The 12,136-nt window shown below is 48.0% G+C and overlaps 1 protein-coding gene and 1 long non-coding RNA gene across 9 annotated transcripts in view; one reads left to right on the top strand and one right to left on the bottom strand.

Annotated features, from left to right (window-relative positions):
* Positions 1 to 377: 377 nt before the first annotated feature.
* Positions 378 to 7,502, bottom strand: LOC142361167 (uncharacterized). Of its 3 annotated transcripts, none has more exons than XR_012763745.1 (3): positions 7,389 to 7,502; positions 6,123 to 6,491; positions 378 to 1,682 (listed from the first exon to the last, which is right to left on the bottom strand). It is a non-coding gene; the product is annotated as an uncharacterized LOC142361167 (long non-coding RNA). The 3 variants fall into 3 exon arrangements; XR_012763744.1 differs by having other exon boundaries at positions 6,123 to 6,515; XR_012763743.1 differs by having other exon boundaries at positions 6,123 to 6,487; positions 7,389 to 7,500.
* SATB1 (SATB homeobox 1) overlaps positions 6,479 to 12,136 on the top strand; it is a 93,954-nt gene continuing 88,296 nt past the window's right edge. For 5 of the 6 annotated variants that reach the window (XM_075419041.1, XM_075419046.1, XM_075419048.1 and 2 more), the window contains exon 1: positions 7,505 to 7,702. The gene's annotated coding sequence lies outside the window, so the exon portion shown is untranslated. Of the gene's footprint in view, positions 6,607 to 7,504; positions 7,703 to 12,136 lie in introns of those variants that run through there. The other variant, XM_075419045.1, reaches the window with a different exon arrangement.

Below are 12,136 nucleotides of genomic sequence, written 5' to 3' on the forward strand. Positions count from 1 at the left end.
TCCTGGGAGTAAGTACCATGATTACCATTGCAAGCCTGCTGCATTTTGTCAAGAAGCCAGCGGTGTCAGGGAGTCTGGGGCGTGATCCGGCAGTGGCCAGGAGGTCAAGCTGACCAGGACACTTGGGTGTAGGAATGTTGTGGTCCTGGGACCAGAGGACTTGGGCATGAGCATGCCTGAAAGGCCACTCGGGAGTCCCAGGTGGAAAAGGAACTAACTCCAAGGATGAACCACGAGAGGCAACGTAGTACTTTCAGGTTGAGGCAACTGCTTAGCAGAGGTTTTCTGAGTCACACCTGCTTGTTCACATGCTTAAATTCCACCCAAGTCCCACATTTCACACCGCCCAGACCCACTCATTGACCGAAACACAAGTATTGACAGAGACATCTTTGTGCTCAGCAGAACACCTTTTTATTTAGGAAAAAAACCAGCAGCAGTTGCCAAGGACAGTTAACATTGAAAGCATTGAGTTGTTACCTTAACAGCATAATCCTTGTCACAGCTCAGCTGACAGATTGATTATTTAAAGTATGGTGCACCTATAGCTGGGAATCATATTGCAAGGATTAGGGCTTTACAGTACAACTGCCCTGTCTGCAGATAAACCCCAAAGGAAGAATTGTGCTACATCCTATTTTCACTTCACAATATTCCTAAAGTGAAAATATAATTTGGCCAAAGTAAAACATTTATTTTTGCCATTGTGACTAATGTCTTCCGCTCTGTGACAGGAGTATTAGCGGAAGGCCGTACCAACTAGATGCGGTAAACTCCAGACCAAAGACACATTGCTTTAAAACTTCCTTATTTTAGGCATGTTCTGTTTAGGCCTTTACAAAGTCTCCACATTTTTAATAACAAGATGTACTTGTGTCTCTAAACAGCTCAGTGGTGAGGTGTTTATATTATTGCCTATACCAGGAAAAGCCTTGCCACTGGACTTACCAGGAAGACAAGAAAAAAAGGCGATTGTCTCCTATTTCTCCTGTTTTCATAAGCTTATTTACTAAGATCTATTGGCACACCTTGTAACTCCTAGTTAGGTATTCAGAATAGCAACATGACTATAAGTTAAATATAATTTGTGAAATATATGCCATATTTGATAAAAAATGCATGTAGTCAGAATCATATGATGATTTAATTTGCATAGATGTAAAACCTGAATTTATTATACACAACCTATATTTGTAAAAGTAGACAGTCACCTGGTTTCTCTTCACTGGTATAATCTGGCAGTCCCTCACTAGAGGCAACAGAATTTTTAAAAGCAGCCTAGACGAACCAGACACCAAGGGGAAGGAGAAAAGAAGAGCCAGCAATATGCAGGAAAAGTAGTTCACACAAATATTTGTACAACTCCTTCAGTACTTTCAAAAATGATGATTTTAGACTGACAGAAGATGGAGAGGGCAGTCAGGCAAAACAGAAGTGAGTTTGATGTCATTGATGCACCTGCACCAAGTGGATCTTCTCTTCCATAAAGCAGAAGTTTTAAGGGGAAACCTACAGGAAGCAGTTCACTTTTTTAGGTAATCAAAAGATCTCCTGTAACAGAGGTGTGGAGCAGAAAGTAGTTACTGTCTTGGAGAGAAGCTGAATGGACCGAGGTACTGCATTAGCATCAGGGCCTGGAAACATGGACCTTCAATGAATGATTCGAGGAACCTTAAGCCAGCCTGCAGACGGACAGATTAATTAATTATTATTGACATGACGCCCATTTCAGTCAACACATTTTTGGGAGGGACATTCAGGTAGTGAGGTAGCATAGACCTAAGCTCAGGAGATTGGTGTCTAACCAACAAAGAGCAGAATAACCAAAAGACTGCAGAGATACACTGAAAGCAGCAGCCACATTCAGAAAAAGTCACCTGAGTGTCTTCCACTGAGACACCAGCGAGATGAAACATCAGACAAGGTTATGGTACAGCTGATAATCACAGAATCACAGAATCACAGAATAGTAGGGGTTGGAAGGGACCTCTGTGGGTCATCTAGTCCAACCCTCCTGCCGAAGCAGGGTCACCTACAGCAGGCTGCACAGGACCTTGTCCAGGCGGGTCTTGAATATCTCCAGAGAAGGAGACTCCACAACCTCCCTGGGCAGCCTGTTCCAGTGCTCCGTCACCCTCACAGGGAAGAAGTTCTTCCTCATGTTCAGACGGAACTTCCTGTGCCTCAGTTTGTGCCCATTGCCCCTTGTGCTGTCACTGGGCACCACTGAAAAGAGCTTGGCCCCATCCTCCTGACACCCACCCTTCAGATATTTGTAGGCATTTATAAGGTCCCCTCACAGCCTTCTCTTCTTCAGGCTGAACAAGCCCAGTTCCCTCAACCTCTCCTCGTAGGGGAGATGCTCCAGTCCCCTCACCATCCTCGTAGCCCTCCGCTGGACTCTCTGCAGTAGCTCTTCATCTTTCTTGAAGTGGGGAGCCCAGAACTGGACACAGTACTCCAAATGAGGCCTCACCAGGGCAGTGTAGAGGGGAATGAGAACCTCCCTCGTCCTGCTGGCCACACTCTTCTTGATGCACCCCAGGATCCCATTGGCTTTCTTGGCAGCCAGGGCACACTGCTGGCTCATGGTTAACCTGTCGTCCACCAGGACGCCCAGGTCCCTCTCTGCAGAGCTGCTCTCCAGCAGGTCCACCCCAAGCCTGTACTGGTGCATGAGGTTGTTCCTCCCCAGGTGCAGGACCCTGCATTTGCCTTTGTTGAACCTCATCAGGTTCCTCTCTGCCCAGCTTTCCAGCCTATCCAGGTCACGCTGAATGGCAGCACAGCCTTCTGGTGTATCTACCACACCTCCCAGTTTGGTGTCATCAGCAAACTTGTTGAGGGTACATTCTAACTCTTCATCCAGGTCGTTGATGAAGAAGTTAAACAAGACTGGGCCCAGTACTGACCCCTGAGGGACACCACTTGTTACCAGCCTCCAACTAGACTCAGCGCCGCTGATGACAACCCTCTGAGTTCTGCCATTCAGCCAGTTCTCTATCCACTTCACCGACCACTCATCCAGCCCACACTTCCTCAGCTTCCCTAGGAGGATATCATGGGAGACTGTGTCGAAAGCCTTGCTGAAGTCAAGGTAGACAACATCCACGGCTCTCCCTTCGTCTACCCAGCCAGTCATGTCATCGTAGAAAGCTATCAGATTGGTCAGGCATGATTTCCCCTTGGTGAATCCATGCTGACTACTCCTGATAACCTTCTTTTCTTCCACTTGCAATGGCCAATTGTATTTAAAATACGCACAGAAGGCCACTCCAGCATGGTTGTATGTGTTCACTGCCATTTTCACTGACAACAGATAACGCTAATACTGGTTGGAACACAGTTACTCAAACCAAGTCTTAACATTTCATCAACCTGCTGAGACAGCTATGTGAAGACCATGCTAGTAATCAGGTTTTTTTGCTATGTTTCACAGTTACTAACATATAAATAGATGACAAAACTTAGGCTGCTGGTTTTGTATGTTAAGAGGGGAAAAATGACTCAAACACTATATTCAGTTTCTGATGTGCTTAGCTTAAAGAAAACCGTGAAGAAAGCAAGCAATTGTAAGAAGTGCTGGGTGGCATGTAGTGTTTTTCACTGTTACAGCATTAGCCATATACTACAAACTGGAAATAAATCATACTTGATAAGGTACATATTACTTAGGAATGACAGAAGTGTCTGAGCATTACTGAGAGTTCTGTTGATCATCTGTAATTTCAGGCGGAAGATGGCCTTCTCTGTCAACCGTGGGTCAAAATAACTCTCACATGTTCATGCAGCGTTTCTTCTTAATAATGAACATTCCATTTCAAGACCCAGCTAACATCAGATACAGAAGAATAACGTACATATATTTGTTTTGATCCTGTATCTACGTGGATGCTTTTAACCCCACTCCACTCCTTGCTCTGTTTTGCTTCCCACCCCTTTCTACTCATGTCTAAACATAAAAATATTTATGCATCTGAAAGGAACTGGAAAGCATCTGTGATATTTGCCAGAGGATCTGATAGCTTTTCTCACACAAAAGTGTATTTCCACATCATTATGTCAAAGTAGCACTTCAGTAAGGGGCACCTCAGGAAGGGCCTCTGACATAGTTTTGGTTTGCAGATTCGCCACTTTCACTACCTCACTTGAAAGAGAAAGATGTGGACAGAAATATTTTCAGTTAATATTGTCCTTAACTTGAATCAGGTATGTCTGTAATCCTTGTAGGGTGGGTCATCAGTAAGATGGTATTTGGATAAATGTACTTTTACGCATTGTTCGAAGTCCCTAAAACTCATGGGACTTTGAAATCTTGTGGATTTCTGGTGTTCCTTGGCAGGCTCTAAATCCACAAATTCATGCGTGGCATATTGTGATTCATATGCCACTTTCATTTTTGGCAGGTAATGCTAATGGTATGGGAGAATGATTATTTGAATGAGATCTGCACCCACTTCTCTCAAATCAGGACTCTAAAAAAGCTCAGAGTGGAGCTGTTGGCATAAATACATAAAAATTTGTGTGAACACACTCTGTGTAGGGTTTTGACTGTACAATTCCAGCCATCAGGGATGAGCAGGATGAGCAGGACTTTCTATTGTTCTTGCAGAAGGCTGGGCAAGCAAACATCTGGGGGTGGACATTGAGGAAGAGGAAATACTACGTGTCAGTAATAGGAAAGTTGCATTGTACACCTGCTTTTTAGGCATGCCATCTGCGCTCAGTCATACCCTAATGCTGCTTTGATGACACGCCGCAGCTGAAGGGCAGGCAATACACTTCTTGCTTCATCGTCGTGAATGACACCACTTGGTAAAACTCACTGCTTAATGGTATAAATCCTAACTCTCAAACAGAGTATATAGTTGCCCCGCGTGTTTTTCAGCGTTTAGACCCACCCGAAGTATTTTGGTGCTGAAAGCGCTGAAGGAGCACCATGGTGAAAACCGGTGCACAGGAGGTAAGCAACAGCACCTCATCCACCCTAATGCCGGGCTTCGCATTACATTTTGTTGGCGTGTAACTACACCATAACATCCACTGCACATTGTTTACAGTAACCTAATAACGAGCAATTCTGTTCCCATTACAGCTCACAACCTCAGATTAAATGTTTCTTGTTTCCAAAGTAAACTGCCCTATGTAGTTGAAAGATATCACCACATTTTTTAAAGAGGTGGATAAATCTTGTATTTCGAAAAAGAAATGGGATCTAAAAAAAAAGGTGTGTATTTTGAATAAGATACTAAATTGATGGAAAATAAGGTTTATATTAAATTTGTTTTCTAAAGAAGCATTTTCCATAATGCATTTGAGGATCATGAAGACAGAGCTTGGTCTAAATTCAGTTCCAGTCCTGGAACTACTCTTAAATCTGTGTCTGGCCTCAGGCAAATGTGTTCATTTTCCTGTTTCAGTTTCCCTGCCTTTAAAGTGGGGATAACGCGACTAACCCAAATAACTTAGCTGCAATTTATAAGAATGAGTAACTCGATTATTAGATTTCTGAGACATGAAACGTGATTATTATTAGGATACACTGACCAGCCAGCCAGAAGAGTGATACAAATAAAGGAGACCGGTCTTTGACGACAGAAGGACGCCGGTTAGTCAGTCAGCTACTCTGAGTAGCTGAGCAAGGGGGCAGCTCTAGGCAGCAGGTAGTTGGAATTGTAAAAGTGAGAATGCCCCCTTTGTACTAACTTTCTAGTTATTACCCCCTGGTACCTAAAGACCATAAAAAGCTAAGTCCTCTCTGAGAAATGAATAGGTCCAAAGCACTACAACAAATCAGCTGCAGGCAAATAAATTTTTATCTATGTAAGACAGCTAGATGTTATTTTCTAGTGGAAATGTCAGAATTGATTAAAGACTTAGCATTTCTATTTAAAATGAGACAGTAGTAGATGATACGTTTTAAAGGGAGCAAAAGTCAGAGGCCTGATAACATGGAGATAATGGGCCAAATTAATTTCTGGTGTTGCTGCAGTAATTTGCTACTCCACATATCGGGTCCAAATTTACACCACTGTGCATAGGAGCGCCTTTTAATAACCATGACAAAAAAAATCTCCCCACCGGCAAGGTCAATATTATTAATTGTTATTCCTATTATTAACCTTTGGGCTTGCGTATCCTCCACGGATTAATGATTATTCAATAACTGTGCTACGAGGTTGCACTTTCTCACAGCAATTTGAAGAAGGGCGTACTGTACCACTGGTTAACTAGGAAAAGCGGTGACATATCATATTCGTGGTCTTGGTCTTGTTTCCGAGACGTGCAAAGATGCCCACAGGAATTGTAGCTGTCAGTCCCCGGACCTAAACGCGGAAACCTGCCTCAGAGTCAAAACAAATAAAAAAAAGGGAGACGGGGCTGACATCCAGGGTCCCCTCTCTTCTCGGTCTTCTGGGGAAGAAGAAACAGCCTCGGCTTTCAGGGAAACCTGCGCTCATCGTCAGGTTTACTCCGCGTCCAGGTCCTGCCTCCGCGAAGATGGGAGAGAAGATCTTAAAAACAAAAGGAGAGAGAACACGTCCCTCCCCGCGGAGAAGTTACAGGAATAAAGGCAGCCCTCAGACAGCGTTACCGCCGAGCCAGGTGAAGCACCGGGCGGGAGGACCGGGGCGATGCGCGGCGGGACCCGGCCGCGCTCCGGCCCCGACGGGCGGCGGCAGGCAGCGACCCCCGGGGGATGCCCCCGGAGCCGCGGCCCCAGCTGCCGGAGCTCGCCGCTGGCCCGGGAGGGGCGGGGGGGGTAAAGGAGCGGGGAAAGGACGGAGGGAAGGGGGGGGAGGGAGCGGGGAGGCGGCCGCGGTGCCCGCCGAACGCAAGGCGGGGGCGGAGGGGGGTGCTGGCCCCTCTCGCAGGGCGGGGGGGGCGGAGGGCAGGGATGGCTACCACCCCCCCACCCCCCCCCCTTGGTCCCCCGGCACTGCCACCGGGTCAGCCCCGCCGCCGCGCGGGGCCGGGAGCGGGCGGAGCGGAGCGGAGGAGACGCCGCGCACACACGCGCAGCCGCCGCGCTCCCGCCGCCGCTCGGTGCCCCCCCCCCCCCCCACGTCCCCCCCCTTCAGCCGCCGCTCGGTGCCCCCCCCAACCCCCCTTCAGCCGCCGCTCGGTCCCCGTCCCCCCCCCCCCCCCCCTCCGCCGCCGCACGCACAGGCAGGAGGCAGCGGGCGCGGAGATGCCCCCGCGCAGCCCCCCCCGCCGCAGCCACCGCGCTGCCCCGACGGCCCCGCCGCCCTCTCCCCGGGGGCAGCGCGCAGCTCCCCGCCCGCAGGGGCCGTACGAGGCGGCGGGCGCGGGCACAGGCAGACAGACAGACGGACGGACGGACAGGCAGACGGACAGACAGCGGCAGGGCTGCCCCACGCCGGTACCTCGCTGCCGCCCGGGTGTTTTCCGTGCGGGCTCCTCCTTGCTGAGGCAGCTCGGGAGCGGGGCGGGCGTGTGCGTGTGTGTGTGCGTGTGCGCGCGTGCACGCGTGTGCGTGTGTGTGTGTGCGCGAGCGAGCGAGCGAGAGCGAGAAAGGCTCTCCCCCCTCCCCCTCCCCCCCCCTCCTCCTCCTCGCTCTCCTTCCTTTAAACGCCCACTCCTGATGGGTGAAAAGACAACTTGAACTTCGGCGCAATTAACTTCGCCGGCGCCTCGGAAGCCGGAGGTGTCGCCGGCCTCGCCCGCCGCGCTCCCATGAGTGAGTCGGTCCCGCTCCTTCGGCGTCGCCCCTCGGGGACGGGGACGGGGACGGGGAGGGGGGGGGACGCGGGGCCGGGACGGGGGCGCCCGCCGCGGGGGTTTGCCGAGGGGCCGGGCCGGGCGGGGGTGCGGGGAGGGGGGCTCAGCTCGGCGCTGGCGGAGCCTCCCGGCTGGGGCGGGCTCGCACCTGCCGCCGCGCCGCTGCCCTGCCCGCCGCCGCTGAGGCGGGGGGGAGCGGGGTGGGGGCAGAGGGGGAGGGGGGGAAAAAAACCCCAAACCCTCAAAGTTTGGCAAACTTCTTCCCCGTCCCCGCGCGCCTCCCGGCAGCGGCGGGCGCGGGGCGGCCGCAGCCCCGACGGCGGGGGTCGGAGCGGGCGCGGGGGGCGCGGGAGGAGGGGCGGGGGTTGCCGGGGGCGGTGGGTGGCACGTCCCCGTCCGCGACCCCCCCGTCCCGCCGGTCCGCGGCGCGACCGCGTCCGCGCCGCCGCTGTCACGGGGAGTGGTGCCGGGAGCTCGCCCCTGCGCTCCGGGATTTTGGGGCGGGGGTGGGGGGGTATTGGTTTTTCCGCTCCGTCTCCGAAGCCGCCACCCGAGGTTTCTGCTCACTCCGTCGCCTTTTTTGTCGCCGTCTCCGCTCGGTGCCCGGGGGAGCGATCCTGCCCGGGCACCTGCCCGCCCCGGAGTTTCCCCCCGCCCGTCCCCAGGCTTCGCTCACGGCGGGAGAAACTTCGTAAAAACCCAAGTTTGATGAAATACTTTGCACCGGCTCCGAAGCTGAGATGAGTTTAAACCGACGAGAGCTCTCGGCTGGCTTTAGTCAGTCCAGCCGAGCGCAGCGCTTCTGCGAAAATAATTGACAAATGGAGATCCGGAGAGTCCGGGGCGTGAGACCCCTTCATCCCGGCCCGAGCTGCTGGGGCGGGAGTTAGCGGCAGTCCCTCATTTCTACTTGGTATCATTTTGGTACGGTGCATTCGTATATTTGTCTGCTGTAGACTGCTGGCAAACATTAGCATTCAAGCTTACATTTTTGACAAATGTGCAGACAGGAATAGCATGAATAGGCATCTTAAATATTAACAACCTAAGCATCTGTTGTGAAACAAATTTAATATATTTACTCTGTTTTTCTCACATTGTTAGAAAAGGTTACAATAAGTGCAAAATTTCAGCTGTAGTTAGCACAAGGAGTGCCTGGATATTTCACTATCTCTTCAAGCGTTTAACACAATCACCGGATAGAAATGTGTCAAATCAGGCGCACTATTCAAAAACAACTTGAAACAGTAAGCGTAGAGTGTAAAGACGTGAATGTAGGATGTTCTCTGCAATTTGTATCTTCTAATTACTCTGCAGCACTATTTGTAGAATTTTAGAGTGCTCTTTTTAGTCCCATATTCCTGTATGCTCTTTAAAATATTTGTACACGCACATATTTTCTAGTTCATTTTCTATGTGAGATTGTTATTGGCAGTACCTTGCTTTTCAAGTCATTTTCAAGAAATGTGTAAGAACGTAGAGTAGGTAACAAAACAAGCAGGCAAGGAAATGTAACGTGTTCACGTATAAGCATGCATCTAAACAGAGAGCACACACACATAGTAAGGCAATAGAAGATAAATTAAAATCACTGGCTAGTATGCTATGTGTGCCCACTCCTGAATACAAGCAGCTAGTGGAAAAGAAACAACTGACTCCGAGGAATTCCTCCGTCCCTGGAATAAAACTGTTCTGAGCAGAACAAGTGCACAGAAGAGCGAAGTCTCCAAAAAGACCATGGAGTTATTTCAGGAATCGGTGCATTCCTTCCCTTTTTCCCACAAGTTCAAATATGTAATAAATAAGTCCTTTGTATGCAAAAGAGTTTACTGCAACAAAAAGCATTTAAATGGAATGCTTTTTGTGCATGCACTTTGAAAAACTGGCCGTTTCCTTTTTATATTCTTTGTTCTTCATACTTTGACTAGGCGAGTAACTCCCGCAGTTTCTCCCCTCCTGCTATTTCAGCGATACGCATGAATCCTGTCCTGCTGCTGCTGCGCGCTCCCGAGGAAGGACTGTAAAGCAGAGAGGGCCGGTGTGTGGCTCGCTGATGGGACGCACCACTTCGGCACAACGAGGGGCAGAGAGGGTCAGCCACCCTGGCCCCGGGGTTGGACAGGAGCGGGGCACCTTTTCGGTTTGCAGCATAGGCCCAGTGAGCGGGTCAGCTGGTGAGCACCTGCCCTCGGCTGCTGTGCTTCCCAAGGCAGGGCAGGCAGCGCCAGCCCTGCCTGCAGCCCTGCCTGCAGTCCTGCCAGCACCCCAGGGGCATCACCACCACCTCCCCTCCTGTCGGGAACGCGGCCACGTCCGCCCCTTCAGCGCAGGAGCCTCTTCAGAGTAGGAAAGTCCTGGATAAGCACGAACCCATCCCACATTTCAGGTTTGGGGTGGAGAGGGGTTTAGACGCCTGCGACTGCGGTTGAGAAGATGATGTTCTGGTGTTCTTGGAAATAAAACCCCAAAGCTTTTAATTGTATCAGCTACTCAATTTTTTGAAGCATTGTCACCTTTTTATAGTCACCTATTTTTCAGTCTAAGCATTGCCAGACAAATTTAAAGTCCTTCTTAAGGTTTCCAGCTGTTTTTTGGGGAAAAAAAAAATCATTGAGACTATTTTATTAATAAAATAGTTCACAATATATAGAAAAAATATATTAAAGGTAGATTTCTGAATTAAAACTGGGGGAAATATGGCTTCTGAAATGTTTTAGTCATATTTCTAGGAACTACGCTATTTTAACATAGATAGTACTGAAGGGTTTTATTGCCTGCTTGTATATAACTACCACTGCGCTCTCTCGATATATTTAACATATATCCAAAGAAGCCACAAACTTTCCTTCTACAACAGTTTAAACACATCTGGAACATTTTACTTTCTTATAATTTATGTTAATAGATGTAGAGTGTATATACAATCTTCTTAGAAATCATTGCTTTTTCCAAAGGGGATTTTTTTTACTTTCAGTCAGGGAATATATTTATAAGAACAAAATAACTCAAAGTATAGGCAATTCTATATATCATTTTATTTTCTGTTGTATTAGGTTGATTATATAAAGCTTTCATTTAGAGCAATGGGATGATGAAATTACAGAGGAGTGACTGGCTTTTGTTTTTTCAAATGGTTCAAGTTGAGGGCTGCAAAAATGAATGTTTTTGGTTAAGCTCTTTGAGTACATAATATTTTTTGTAGAATTCTGACAAATTAATTTAGTAGAAAAGCCACAAGTCTCTTAGCACAGGAGGCTATATTTTCAGGTAAAATGGAAGTTCTGCTTTTGCCATTATAGGCATCAGGCTTCAGTAATCTGCTCCTCTTGTGGAATGAACACTTTCTACTTAAAGCTATCATGCACCTACTGTTTATTTACGCTGCATTAAACTGACAGCACAGCAATCAGAGGAAAAATATGACTTACTTTCCTGAAGTAAACACCAGTTTATAGGTTAGTGCATGTATTTATATTCCTGTCGCCACTAAATAATGGCTGTCTCCATTTTAATATCTACCTGTGGTGTTATCCAGGGCAGCTGGCTCTTCCTTGTTTAAAAAGAGAAAAAAAGGAAGGGGGAGGGAGGGTGAGCAAGAAAACAAAGTTTTGTTATCATTCCACTGTGAGAGGAACTTCGTAGAAAAGTGACTCGGTATTCCTTTCTGTGGCATGCAGAAGCCAGTTTTAAAGACATAGTATTCAGTTTTACTTGGTGTATTTGAATTGCATCTTGAACAGGGAAAACAGAATTCCTTAACAGTATTTGCTTATCCAAGTCACTGAAATTGTATATTCAGGCAACGGCAGATTAAGGGCAGAAGCATTTTATTAATAACTGAAAGCACATATGTGTGTGTGATGAAAAATGTTCTGCAAATCTGTCACTATGCAATCAAGTGCATTTTTTAAACTTTAGTTGTCACAAAGTTGCTACTGATTCTAAAAAAAAAAAAAAAAAGTACAACAGTTTGTCGGTTAAAGAGTAACTTACAGTTCTTATTGCTTGTTATACTGAAATTTTGCAACTTGATAAAGTCCATGTCAGAAAACCCTGTTATGGTACTTTTCATCTTGGGCTAATGCGTCCGAGTAGCTGGCATTTGAACTGAAGACGACCGTGGTCGGAATAACTCACAGTTTGCAGAAAGCTTCCCTAAATCCTCTGCTGGAGAGTTCCGTGAACAACCTCTGCCTGAGAGGTCCGTTTTTAACTGATTCTGAAATTACTACAGTTGACGTTAAGTTAGCCTGTATGTCAGTTCCCATGTGAGCGGTATCAAGAACTCTCAACAGCCCCAACCACAACTTGTAACTGTTACTTCAAAAAGGATATACTATAATGTTCCCTTCAAAAATGTAGGTGTTTGCGAACATTTGCCATCCCGTGGCAT

The sequence above is a fragment of the Opisthocomus hoazin genome, chromosome 4, assembly GCF_030867145.1.
Source record: "Opisthocomus hoazin isolate bOpiHoa1 chromosome 4, bOpiHoa1.hap1, whole genome shotgun sequence".
In the NCBI taxonomy this organism is placed as follows: Eukaryota; Metazoa; Chordata; class Aves; order Opisthocomiformes; family Opisthocomidae; genus Opisthocomus; species Opisthocomus hoazin.